Source organism: Myodes glareolus, chromosome 3, assembly GCF_982192425.1.
Source record: "Myodes glareolus chromosome 3, mMyoGla1.1, whole genome shotgun sequence".
NCBI classification, from domain to species: Eukaryota; Metazoa; Chordata; class Mammalia; order Rodentia; family Cricetidae; genus Myodes; species Myodes glareolus.
Genome location: NC_142028.1, coordinates 59,676,464 through 59,689,287, shown reverse-complemented (window position 1 = coordinate 59,689,287; position 12,824 = coordinate 59,676,464). Strand labels below are relative to the sequence as shown.

The 12,824-nt window shown below is 47.8% G+C and overlaps 1 long non-coding RNA gene across 1 annotated transcript; it reads right to left on the bottom strand.

The window, feature by feature from the left end:
- Nucleotides 1–1,121: 1,121 nt before the first annotated feature.
- On the bottom strand, nt 1,122–10,902 carry LOC125403188 (uncharacterized). The gene is made up of 2 exons (XR_015000950.2): nt 10,368–10,902; nt 1,122–6,066 (listed from the first exon to the last, which is right to left on the bottom strand). It is a non-coding gene; the product is annotated as an uncharacterized LOC125403188 (long non-coding RNA).
- Between the last annotated feature and the right edge of the window lie 1,922 nt (nt 10,903–12,824).

Below are 12,824 nucleotides of genomic sequence, written 5' to 3'. Positions count from 1 at the left end.
TCACAACATCCAACCTGGAATTCAGGCACACCCAAGACCAGTTAGCCCCTCGTCTCTGTGGTCCCAGAGCCAGACACAGAGAGATGGACCAAGTGTGCATGCATCCTGCCATCTGGAGTGCAGTGCCAGCAGCTAACATGGACTGAGCTGGTGCAACCATACCCAAGAGCTCAGCACACTTCTACCACACTGTGTTTTAGCAAGCGACACAGCTTCTCACAGGGCTCCCATATTTGCCCTTGGCCCCCGACAACACTACTGTTCCCCAGGAAGCTCAGTGTGGGTTTTCCAATCAATAAATCACATCTTTTTGCCTTGCTACACAAAACCTTGGACTAACTCTCACACAGAACCCAAGACTTGAAGCCAGGTGTGGCTTGCAGTTGTACTCCCAGCATCTGGGGTCTGAGACAGGAGGATTGCTTCAAGTTTGAGACCAGCCTGAACTACAGAGTGAATTGTAGGCCTGCCTAGGTAATCAAGTGATATTCTGTTTGAAGCAAATGATTGGAGAGATACCTCAACTGTTATGAGTATGTAGTGCTCTTGCAGAGGACCCAAACTCAGTTCCCAGCACCCACATCAGGCAGCTAAGAGCTGTAACTCCAGCGCCCTCTTCTGGCCACTTTGGGCACTTCACTCATGTGCACAGACACACATTCATATAATTTAAACAAAACAAATACTTGACTGAGATTTAGCTCAAGGTCAGACACTTGCCTGATAGTTGGAGAACCTGAGTTTCATCCTCAGCATTGTAAAACAAAACAAAACACCAGTGTCTCTCTCTCTCTCTCTCTCTCTCTCTCTCTCTCTCTCTGTCTCTCTCTCTCTCTCTCTCTCTCTCTCTCTCTCTCTCTCTCTCTGTCTTCAAGTCAGGATCTTTCTATATAGCTTTGGCTGTCTTGGAACTTGCTATGTAGACCAGGTTGACCTTAAACTCAGAGAGATCTGTCTCCCAAATGCTGAGATTAGAGGTGTGCGCCACCACACTTGGCCTTCTCTGCCCCTCCTTTTGAGACTGGATCTGACTTGTATTAGGGGTCATCATCTGACTAACTTAAGATTATAATATTCAGATCAACTGATATTAGAAAGAGGCAAAATAAACACAGACCTACTTATGAAATCATGTTTTATTTTATTTTAATTTTAATTTTTCAAATTTTGCACTTCTATTTCTTGAATCACGAGCTGTTTTTAATTTTAAAAATTATTTTATTTTTTAATGTATTTTTTCTGCATTTAAGTCTTGGGGCTTGGTACTGGTGGAGGCCAGGAGAGGGCATCAGATCCCCTGGAACTGGGATTACTAAAGGCTGTGAGGCCCTATGTAGGTGCTGGGAATAGAACCCTCATTCTCTGCAAGAGTAGTCAGTGCTTGTAAGTGCAATTAGTGTTCTTAACCACTGAGTCATTTCTCCAGCCCCATTATTTTGCTTTTAAAACTTTAGACAGGGAACTGGAGAGATGACTCAGTGGTTAAGAACACTAATTGCAGGCTGGAGAAATGGCTCAACGGTTAAGAGCACTGATTGTTCTTCCAGAGGTCCTGAGTTCAATTCCCAGAAACCACATGGTGGCTCACAACCACCTGTAATAAGATCTGGTGCCAACTTCTGGCCTTCAGGGACACAAGCAGGCAGAACATTGTATATATAATAAATACATAAATCTTTGAAAAAATACATTTCTTTAAAAAAAAAGTCACTAATTGCTCTTCTAAAGGTCCTGGGCTTAATTCCCAGCACCCAGATGGCAGGTCACAACTGCATAACTTCAGCTCCAGGGGATCTGACACCCTCACACAGATACACATGCAGGCAAAAAATAATGTACATAATGTACACCAATGTACATTAAATAAATTAAATACATACATACATACAACCCCAGACAAACTCTTGCAATATAGTCCTGGCTAGCCTGGAATTCTCAATGTAGATCAGGCTAGCCTTGAACTTTTGGTGATCCTCTTATTTCCTGAGGGCTGCTAGGATTCTATTAACTCAGTTTATATAAAATCAGGAGGAGTCTTGGGTAGACTTCAATCCCAGTACTGGGGAAGTGAAGGTCAGGAGGACTCCAGCCCCAAGACCAGCCTTGCACTACTAACTACACCCCAATCTTGAAACTGATAAGGTGATCACACCCCAATTGTGCCTCAACAGCAAAAACAGAAACTGGTTCATCATAGAGCAGACGTTTACTGCTTAACAACAAAAGGCTTGACTGCTACAACACACACACACACAGAGAGAGAGAAAGAGAGAGAGAGAGCCTACACTAGTCGCTCCATCTTGTGTCCTTCTGCTTAAGGAAAGAGATCAAACTCACTGTATGACCCGTTCACATGAAGTTCAAAGACAGCCTGGCCAGTATGTGGGAGCAGAAATGCATCTGTAACTGCCTCAGTGGGACCAGGGATTCCCCAGAAAGAGGGCAAAGAGGACTTCCACAAGAGATGAGAGTCTCAGAGTTCTCCTTGCAAGAAGACACTCCGGAGAGTCAATTTAGAAAAAAGAGTTGCTTTGGATTATGGTTTCATAGATCTTGACCTGGTGGTGCAAGCCATCTAAAATGGCATGGGGCCGGTGCTGACCAAACACACGTGACAGCACCTGCTGCTTGGGGAAAAGTTTTCCTTCTGGAAAAGTACAAGGTTGGGGAGTGGCTGGCGGTGGTGGTGGTGGAGAGTGCCTACCTAGCTAGTATGCTCACGGACAAGAGTTCAATTTTTAAAGTCCCAGAGAGGGTGTAGCTGGTCAAAGTGCTGGTCTGGAAAGCCTGATGACCCGAGTTCTAGCCCTCGGTCTTGTAGAAAGAGAGAACTGGCTCCACACTGCTGTCCTTGATCTCCACAGGAAGAGCTGCAGAGAGCTGCAGGAGTGGCTCGGACAACCTGGAGAGGAAGCAAGGAGTGGTAGAACAGTGATGCTGGGTGGTGCTTGGGGAGTAAAGGGAATCTGAGTAGAGGCTAAAGAAAGAATCAAGTGGGGACAGACGGAGTGCAAGGGAACACCACTGGGTATGTTTGGGTAAGGAGAGGGACAGAGAGCTGGAAAGAAGGACGCCATGGGTTTCTAGGACTGTCACCATATCAGAGCAGGTAATGGGGAGCCACTGAAGGTTCTAGGGAGACAGAAGAATGAGATGAGAAAGAATAAGAAAGGTGAGGTGGAGACCATGGGAGGTGGAGACCAAGGAGGATTCATAATTTCATAATGGTACATGCATGCTGTAATCCCAACACTGGGAGGTGGAGGCATTAGCTGCATAGTGAATCTGAGCCCGTCAAAAACAAACAAACAAAAACTAAACTAAAATGGAAAAGAAACAGAGCTGTGGAGTGGGCAGAGGGGAAAAGTGGTGGTTCAGGGGATTTGTAGAAGCATTTAACCAAAAGTGGAGGCACTTTTCATTCCCTGTGGCCCCTTCAGCTCAGCTCAGGGACTTCCCAGCCTCACCTCCACCGCTATCATATAGAGCCAATCAGACAGGTGTCAGTAAAAGAAAGCACAATCAAGGAGAAGTTGAACCATTGGTTCCTGAGCCCGAACACCCTTGGACCCTGTCCAGGCTAGCTGTGTCTGTGACTTCCTGTTGGTTTAAACTGCTAATTTGATAGGATCTAGAGTCACCTAGGACACAAGCCTCCCGGGAAGCCTCTGAACTTCTCTAGATGAGGTTAACTGAGGTGGGAAGAGTCACTTGGCTGTGGGTGGCACCATTAAGTGGGCTGGTGTGGCAGAGGAATAAAAAGGAGGAAAGGAGGAAAGCCAGCAGGCTTTCACCTCTCTCTGCTCCCTGACTGTGGATACAATGTGACCAGCTGCCTCAGGCGGTTGCTGCCATGGCTCCCTACCTGACACTTCAACTGTGAGCCAAAATAAACCCTTTCTTCCTTAAATTGATTTTATTTGGGTCTTTCCTCATGACAACAGGAAAAGTAACAACACAGACTTTGAAGCCCTTACACTGTAGCAAGAATGGCATCTCTGCCACCACAGTCCTATAAGGCCAGAGAGCTCCAACAGTGTTTTGCACATTTTCTGTTTTTAGAACTTTAAGCTTTCTTTTCTTTTTTTTTTTAAGATTCGTTTCGTTTTATTTTATATATATAAGCGTTTGCTTGTTTGTTAAGCAGTGTACCACCTGTGTGCAGTGCCCAAGGAGACCAGGAGAGGGCATCAGATACCCTGAAACCATTTACAGATGGTTGTAAGCCCCAAGGTGGGTGCAGGGGACTAGAACTCAGGACCTCTGGAAGAGCAGCCAGTGTTCTTAAGCACTGTGCCACCTGTCCAGCCTGCAGTGTTTCCTTCTATACATGTACCTGTGATAGCCTGGACTCCTGAATCCTGCTCAGGAAAGTCGAACAATGAAAAGTACTGAGCGAGCTAAACACTTACAATTACATGCTGGGCTGGGACAGTGAAGTGTGTCTCTCTGCAGTCCTCATTACAAAGTCGCACTGTCACTCTCAGGCAGCCTCCCTGGCTCTCCTGGCACATCTGAACACAAGTACTGTGACAAGGTACAGTCCATCATAGAGGGTGGGGGTGGGAAGAGGAGGGTGGAGTCGGTGGGGGGGGCAGCCTCTGCTTGGGAAGTTTTCTGGAGGTGGAATGTGTCAAAGGCAGAGCATAGGCAGTGCTGGGCCCCAGCTATAGCAAATGCTCACAGGGTCTGCTCCACAGCCCTGGGTATCTTCAGGAAAGACTCTAGGGCAAGGTAGCTGGGGTCAGGAGAGTGGGAGAGCTGCAGCTCAGAGCTGCGGTTTCGCCTGGGGAGGCCCTGGCTGAAGTCTCCTTCCTGCCTTGCCTGTGTCCCTAAAAGAGGTTCTCCTGAAGTCATCTTGGCTCTGACTCAGGCAGTGACTGGGGATTATCTTCTTCCATAGGCGCTGTGAAGATTTCAAATAAGGCTTAAACTGAATCTTCTTCTTCTTTTTTTTTTTTTAAACTGAATCTTCTTGAGAAACAAAAACCAGTTTAGGGACTGGGAATGTGGATCAGTTGGTAGGGTGCTTGCCTAGCATCCAGGAGGTCCTAGGTTCGCTCCCCAGCACTGCATAAGCCAGGTGTGGTGGTGCACACCTGTAACCCAGCACTTGGGAGGTGGAGGTAGGAGGATCCGAAGGTAAAAGTCGTCCTTGGCTGTCAAGTGAGTTCCAGGTCAGTATTATTTCAAAAACCAAAACCAAACAGCACACCTGAGCAGGCACAAGTGATCCACATTCCCAGCCTCTAAATTAGTTTTTGTTTCTAAAGATTTTTTTAAATTTTTATCTATCTATTTATTATGTTTTTATTTTTATTTATTTATTTACTTTTTTTGTTTTTTTGAGACAGGGTTTCTCAGTAATTGTGGAGGCAATCCTGGAACTCACTCTGTAGACTAGGCTGGCCTCAAACTTACAGAAATTCCCCTGCCTCTGCCTCCTGAATGCTGGGATTAAAGGTATGTGCCACCCCCGCCCAGCTTTTTTTTTTTTTTTTTTTTTTTTGAGACAGAGTCTCTCTCTATAATCCTGACTATCATGGAACTCACTATGTAGACCAATCTGGCCTTGAATTCACAAAGATCTGTCTCTGCCTCCCAAGTGCTAGAATTAAAGGAGTGTATCACCATATCTGGTCTTAAAGATTTATTGTTATGCTTTATTTGTGAGTGTGTGAAGGTGCCTATAGGATGTGGGATCTCCTGGACCTAGGGTTAGGTGGTTATGAGCTGCCCAGCATGGGTGTTGGGAACTGAACTCAGGTCTTTGAAAGCAGTACTCTTAACTATTGAGCCATCTCCCGCAGTGGTGCCCCCATTAATTATTGTAAATTTTAGTTTTTCACAGCATTTTGAGATGCTGTAGTTCTGTAGTTGGGTTGTAGTTCAGCTGGGAGAGTACTTGACTAGGAAGCTTGTAATTCTTGGTTGGATTCCCACACTGCATGAGCTGGGTGGGCATGGTGGTGCACACCTGTAGCCCCCACACGGCTCAGAAGCTCAACCATCCTTGGCTATATAGGCAGCTGGAGGCCATCCCGGGCTACAGGAAGCCCTTCCTCCCTAAAACAAGAAGGAAATGATGGTACAGGGGATTGCCACACAAAAGTAGAGGCAGGAGAGAGACAGATGTGGACCAAGAAGTTCGGGGAGTGATGGAGACCCATACAAACCCGAAGCAAGTAAGGGTAGTGTTGAGAACCCCAGCTAAGCTGGGGCCTTGTCTTGGGCCAGCAGGCCTCCAGAGTGGCAGAAAGATCCACTGAGATGACAGCAGCCTCAGGAACTGCAGGGCCTGGAAGATTCTCTCCACTGAACTTCTAAGTACACTTTTACGTCACTGGTACACATTTTGTTAAAAAGTAAAATTCTCATAAAAACAAGGGCCATGGTAAGCCAGTAACCCAGCTGGATTCAATCTCTGGGCACAGCTTTGTAAGAAAAGGAGATGGGAGATGGGGGCTGGGGATGCTTGCTTAGCATGTGAAGAGAGATCCTGCGTGCAATAGAAAAAAAAAAATAATAAAGCCACCAAATGGGATGAAACGGTTATTGACAGGTGGCAAAGGGTGTCGACCTGTGAGCACCTAGCTAGAGTAGTTTCTAATGGGAAAGAGAACACCCCCCCTTATTAGTTAGAATTAACTCTAGTGATTGGCGCTTTCATGGGTGAGCATTGTCTTTCTGCCTCTCGGGAAATTCGGACCCAGAAAGGCTGGGCAATCTGTCTGCTGTCACACAGCACAAGTAGAACAGTTCTTAGGTGTCTTCCTTGGGCACTGGTGACTGGGCGTACAAAAGGCCAAACTAACAGATTGCCTTTCGTGTACTCCCCAGTGATGGTGGCAGCTGGGTGGTCTGTAGAAAGGTGGCCTATCTGCAAAGCCTGGGACCCGGGAAAATGTCTCAGGTAAAAGATCAGAGCCTAAGGAACACCTTGAGATTTTCATCTGTCTTGTCTGGCTGGACCACTTGTGAGAAATTGGTGTCTGTACAGAGAGCCATCCACACACTGATCACATATCCAGTGATCAGTCAGGGCACATCTCCTGGTCTGTCTGTGCTGTTACGGGTGACGTGTGTTCTGTGTCACCCCTATTTCTCCACCGCTCGGACACAAAGGGCCGTGTGTGGGATAAAGGGAGATGTGTGGGATAGAGGCTGGACTCCCAGCTTTTCAATACACAGGCAGAAAATAATAGGCTTAAAGGCTTCTAGTAGCTGGGGATGGAGGTTGGTGGCAGAGAGAGCACCCGTGGCTGAGCTCTCCTAAGGCCCAGGCTCCATTCCCAATACAGAAAGATCCCAACTAGTTACAAAAAGCAGCAAAGCTTGGCTGGGGCAGGAGGAGGGGCCTAAGACACTCTCAGGGCTACTGCCACAAAGACAATATTAGCTCCATCCTTCTAGGACCTAACATTTCCTTTTGCTTCTTCCCCTCTGTTCCTCCTACCAGTGCCCCCTTCTTTTTCTTGTTAACCTGAATCCCAGTTGTGCTTTGAACTCACTAAGTAGCCTATGCTGACCTTGAACTTCTGATTCCTTGGCCTCCACCACTACTGGCAGCACAGGCATGCACCTAGGCATCAAACCTCCCATTTTCCCCATTCCACTGTCGCCCCCTGGGGTCTTTGTTCATTCCTGCTAGTTTTGCCATCATTACAAACATATTCAAGAATGACAGTGATAATTCTGAGCATTGGCCCTGCATAGACTTGGGCCTTCACAGTGACCTCAACTAGGGCTCTGTAGCCGTCTCCATTTGCAAGTGAGTGTTCAGAGGTTTAGCCTGGAGCTGATCTCTTGTCTGAGGTAACAGCTGATAAGGGACAAGGTCCCTGACAGCCTTACAGCCCTTTGCAAAGCCCACATCTGCCCCAGAGCTGGAAACCTCAGGCCGGAGGGGCCAGGGCCTTATCAACCTTGCTGTGTATCTTAGCACAAATCACTCACATCTGTTTCCTTGGGAAAGCAGTGTTTGGGGTGTGCCTGGGGGGGGGGGGCTCACCTAATAGTCATGGGATTCTGGGATTATAGCAATGGAAATTGGCCCCCTCCGCCCAGGCTCAGATGACCAGTCCCAGTGGTCTGAGTACCCAATCAGGGAGGCCTTGGATCAGGCCATAAGTGGGCACAAAGAGGAGAGCTGCCTCCCCAGCTTTGTTTATTGTCTGGAGGCTAGGAATATTTTGAATTGTTGTGTTTAGGAAGGGAGGGGAAATACCCAAATCTAAGAAGGCAGCCTCAGAGAGACTCAAGCAAGAATGTAGAGGAATTAGGGCAGAGGAAGTGGGCCTGCCTGGGTATGTCTGGGCAGCTATGATGTTATAGGGTGCTTAGCACCCGTGGGCCAAACCTTCTGGGTCCTGATGAGCCATTCACATTATTTGGAGAGTTTGTTTAACAATTACGTAAACCAAACACTTAGGAGACAGGAGGATTGCTGTGGGTTTGAGGTTAGCCTGGGATGCATGAGAGCCTGTCTAAATATGTAAAAAAAAATAGTTTCACACTCAATTAAACTGGAATTTCTGGTGAAGAGGAGAAATAGACAATCAGTATTTCTTTTTGTTTGTGTGGTTTGTTTTGTTTTGTTTTGTTTTTTGTTTTGTTTTGAGACAGGGACGTAGCCTTGACTATCCTGAATTTTTCTATACATAGGCTGGCCTTGAACTCTATGAGGTCCCACCTGTCTCTGCCTCCCAAGCGCCACCATGCCTGGCTGGCACTAGGTTTTTCTTCTGTGGTTCTGAGGATGGAACTCAGGGCAGGACAATGGGCCGGTGACTACCTGAGAAGCCAGGCAGGAGACCAAGAAGCTGAGATCTAAGGCTGTTACCTAGCCAGGGCCACAGGAGTCCCCCGAGAAGGGCTGAGGGAAAGTGCCCTGCATAGGAACAGTGGTATAAAGGCTCTGAAGCAGCAGTGCCAGGAGTGCGGAGTGCGTGGGGAGAGCAGTGTGCATGAGTGTGTGTGTGTGAGTGTGTGTGTGGTGGTGGGGTTCTGTCTCACAGGCCTCTGGGGGCATGGGAGCACACAGAGGGTAGCTCAAAGTCAGGAGGAGGCCTGAGTGCCTAGGGAAACCAGTGTATGTGTGTGTGTGTGTGTGTGTGTGTGTGTGTGTGTGTGCACGAGTGTGTGTGAGTGAGTGGGTGTGTGTGAGAGTGTGTGTGTGAGTGAGAGTGAGTGTGTGTGTCTGTGTGTGTGTGTGTGTGTGTGTATGTGTAGGTCAGAAGAAAACCTTGGAAGATCTTTTCTCTCCTTCCTCTTTTATGTGGGTGTCAGAGATCGAACCCAGGTCTTCAGGCTTGGTGACACGCCTTCCCTCCATCTATAAATGTTTGCACCCCTTGTATACAGTGGCGATGAGGTGTTTTTTTTTTTGTAACATCAGCACCTTCCCTGAACACGGTAAGTCATCTCTAGATGGGGCTGTGGGAGGTCTCCCCGCAGGGCACTTGCCTAACCTGTGCCAGACCTTGATTCTAATAGGCACTGCCAGAAAATAATAACATAATGCACTAGAATAACATAATACACTGTAAATGCTGCGTTAACAGTTTTTCTGCTGCATGTTTCAGGGAATGTTAACAAGGAAAATTTCTGGATATGTTCAATATAAATGCAATTTTTCCTTTTTTTTTTTTTAATTATAAAGTCTAAAGTAGCCCAGACTGGCCTAGAACTCTTCACTTAACAAAGGATGACCTTGAACTTATGACTCTCCAACCTCCTAGATGCAGAGATTCTAGGCTTGTGCCACCAAGTCTAGCGTATATAGCACTGGGGACTGAAGTCAAGGCTTTGTGACTTCTAGAAAAACGCTATACCTACTGAGCTACATCTCCAGCTTAAGGCGGTCCTGCTTTCTTTGCCTAACATTTGCTTTTAAAGGTTTTCATTTATGTATAAATATGTGTGTCTGTGGGTGGGTATGTGCCAGCGCTGCAGGAGGAGAGAAGAGGGCACCAGGTCCCCTGGAGGCAGAGTTGCAGACTCTGCCAGTCACTTGACGCAGGCACTGGGAACTGAACTCGGGTTCTTAGTAAGAGCAGTATTCTCTCCTAACCACTGAGCTGTTTCTTCAGCCCCTTGGCTTAGGATTTTGATTCATAACTGGATGGGAGGAAGAATGGGGTGGGGGTATGGACTGCAGAATCAAAGACCTGTGTACTGCCCACTGAAAAAGCGTTAAGATGTGCTCCTCTAGCCCCCGTGTGGCCTCCTCAGGCCAGGCTACTGAGTCCCAGGGTACTCTGGTCCCCAGAGCTCGGCCACTCCCCTCCCCTCAGGCAGCCTTCGCTCTCAGATCCCAGTCTGATTTTCCATATAAATGAAACCACAGGGAGTCTGGCTTCTCTCACCCAGGGTGTTCTGAGTTCCCTCGTGGTTCTGCGCATCCCAGGAGTCCTTTTGTGAGAGCAGCAATCATTCGCCTTCTATTTTCCTGTTGATACAACCAGGCTGTTTCCATTTTTAGCTGCCACGAATTGTGCGGCCATTCACATTCTTGCACAAGGGGGTAGGATTCTGAGTCTCAGTACTTGGGCGTGGGGTTGTTCGCTTACAGGCCAAGAGTTCAGCCTTACTAGAAATTTCTAACCTTATCTAAAACTGCCAAGCTGTTTTCCAAGGTGGTGGTCCCTTCTATGCTTTCAGCCGGGAGTGGAGGTGGGCCAGGGGTGGGAGAAGACCTGGAAGAAGTTGGCCCCTGCAGTCACTCCCAGGGACCTGACACAGCCATGCAGCAATGTGTACTTGCTTGCAGGTTCCTGGTCCTTTGCAGTATGCCTCTCAATGCTACCTTCCCTCTCTGGCTCTGGGGCAGTCTGCTCCCTCAGACAGAGGAGGAAGTGGGGCTCAGGGACTTACCTCCCCAAGACCACATCCGGCAATGGTTTCCCATGCTCCTCTGTGCTGGCTGCATGCTGGGCACTGCTAGGGAGTCTGCCTCCTGGGTACTTCCTGATTGGAGCTCCAGCTTTGGCTGAGTCCCAGGCTGCAGGAGGCCAATGGGCAATATGTTTTGGGTAGGGAAGAACCAGTACGAAGGCAGGCTCAGAAGGGGGAAAGCCCCAGGCACGGGGGCATATGGGTAAGAGGAGTACTTTCACATGCCCCGTGGTGAACGGTGCCAGAGACCCTGCTCAGTGCTTCCCATGAAACATCTCCACTGGACCCTCACAGCAGTGCTGGGGGAACTGGTGTTTTATTTAGTCTGGCTGTACAGATCAGAACAATGAGGCACAGAGAGGTCTATGCTTCACTGTGGGTGGCACAGCCCACAGTGGGCTCTGTGATTTGCAAGCAGGCAAGAGGAAGGCAGGTAGGCAGGACACATGTTCCTGAGAGGCAGGTACTCTGGTTAAGTTCTATGGTGTGACCACTGGTCCTTTGCTGGACATGTGGACACACTGGAGAGGGGGTACCTAGGAGAACGTGATATTGTTGGGAAAAGAATCGCTGGCCACCTCATGGCTCTGCTTGTTTCTTCACGGCTTTCATGGGGGATGGTGTTCTGAGTCCTGTGAGGCTGGCCAAGATGATCCTCGATCCTCTGCAGAGCTGGTGCCAAGTGGCCTTCCTGAGCTGGCCAGATGGCCCAGCATGTGCTGTGCCGCCCTCAGCACTGCCACTACTCTTAATGACCTGACAGATAGGACGGGAGTTCCTCTGGCAGGGTCGGGAGGCTTCATTCAAAGCCCTGGATCGATTTGATGTCACTATTGAGAGCTTCTGAGTAATATGCTCCCAGTGGCTTCTTACAAACCGTGTTCACTGCTGTGAATAACAGCGGCCGACCAAAAGCCCAAACCCTGGCCATCACCCTGCGCATGTCCCCAGGAGCTCTGCCCAAACATCGATTTTTCATTCCTGAAATGAGTTGGTCCCACTGGAATGTCAGCCAGTATTTGGCTCATGGAAGGAACTTCTGCCTGGCTTTCCTTGAAGCACCACATAAGCGCCAGTGTTTTTGGTGCCTTGGGTGCCCAATAGCTCTTTCTGAATCTTGCAGCTCCCACCACTGGCCTGGGCCTGGGTCCCAGCTCAGCCTCTTGGAAACATTTGCAAGGTAGAGAGTATCCTGGGTGTGTGTGTGGGTGGGGAGATCATGTCTAGCATGTGAGCATGCCAAGGAAGCCTTCAGTGCTTGATAGTTTTGGACAGGTAGGTGATGGACCAGCAGGGTTCCCATTCTAACAATTTTCAAGAGAATCCAAATTTTCTTTTTAAAGCTTTTTTTCACATTCATTCATTCATTGTGTGTGTGTGTGTGTGTGTGTGTGTGTGTGTGTGTGTGTGTGTGTGACAATGTGTATAGAGGTCAGAGGACAACTTGTATGAGTTGGCTCTCCTTCTACCATATAGGTTCTGGAGATTCGGGTTGGATCTCTTTTGCAGTAATCACCTTTATCTATTGAGCCAACTTGCTGGCCCTTATGTTTTGTTTTGTTTTGTTCTTGGAGATAGGATCTTATTAAACTGCAGCCAATGCTCCTGCCTCAGTCTTTTCAGGGCTGGAACTATAGGTTTATTCATTTCTTTTAGATTATTTTTTAATATGTGTGTGTGTGTGTGTGTGTGTGTGTGTAGGTATGTGCATGCATATAGTGTCCTAAGAGTTCAGAAGAAGTATCTGATCCCCTGGGGGCTGGAGTTAAAGGTGGTCTGAACTGTCTGATATGGGTGATGGGAACTTTTGCAAGAATTGTTTGAGCTCTGCTGATCTATCTCTCTGCCCCCCACCCCCGTTTATTTTATTTTATTTTTAAATTGTTTGATACAGGGTCTCTTGTAGCCAAAGATGGACTTGAACTCCT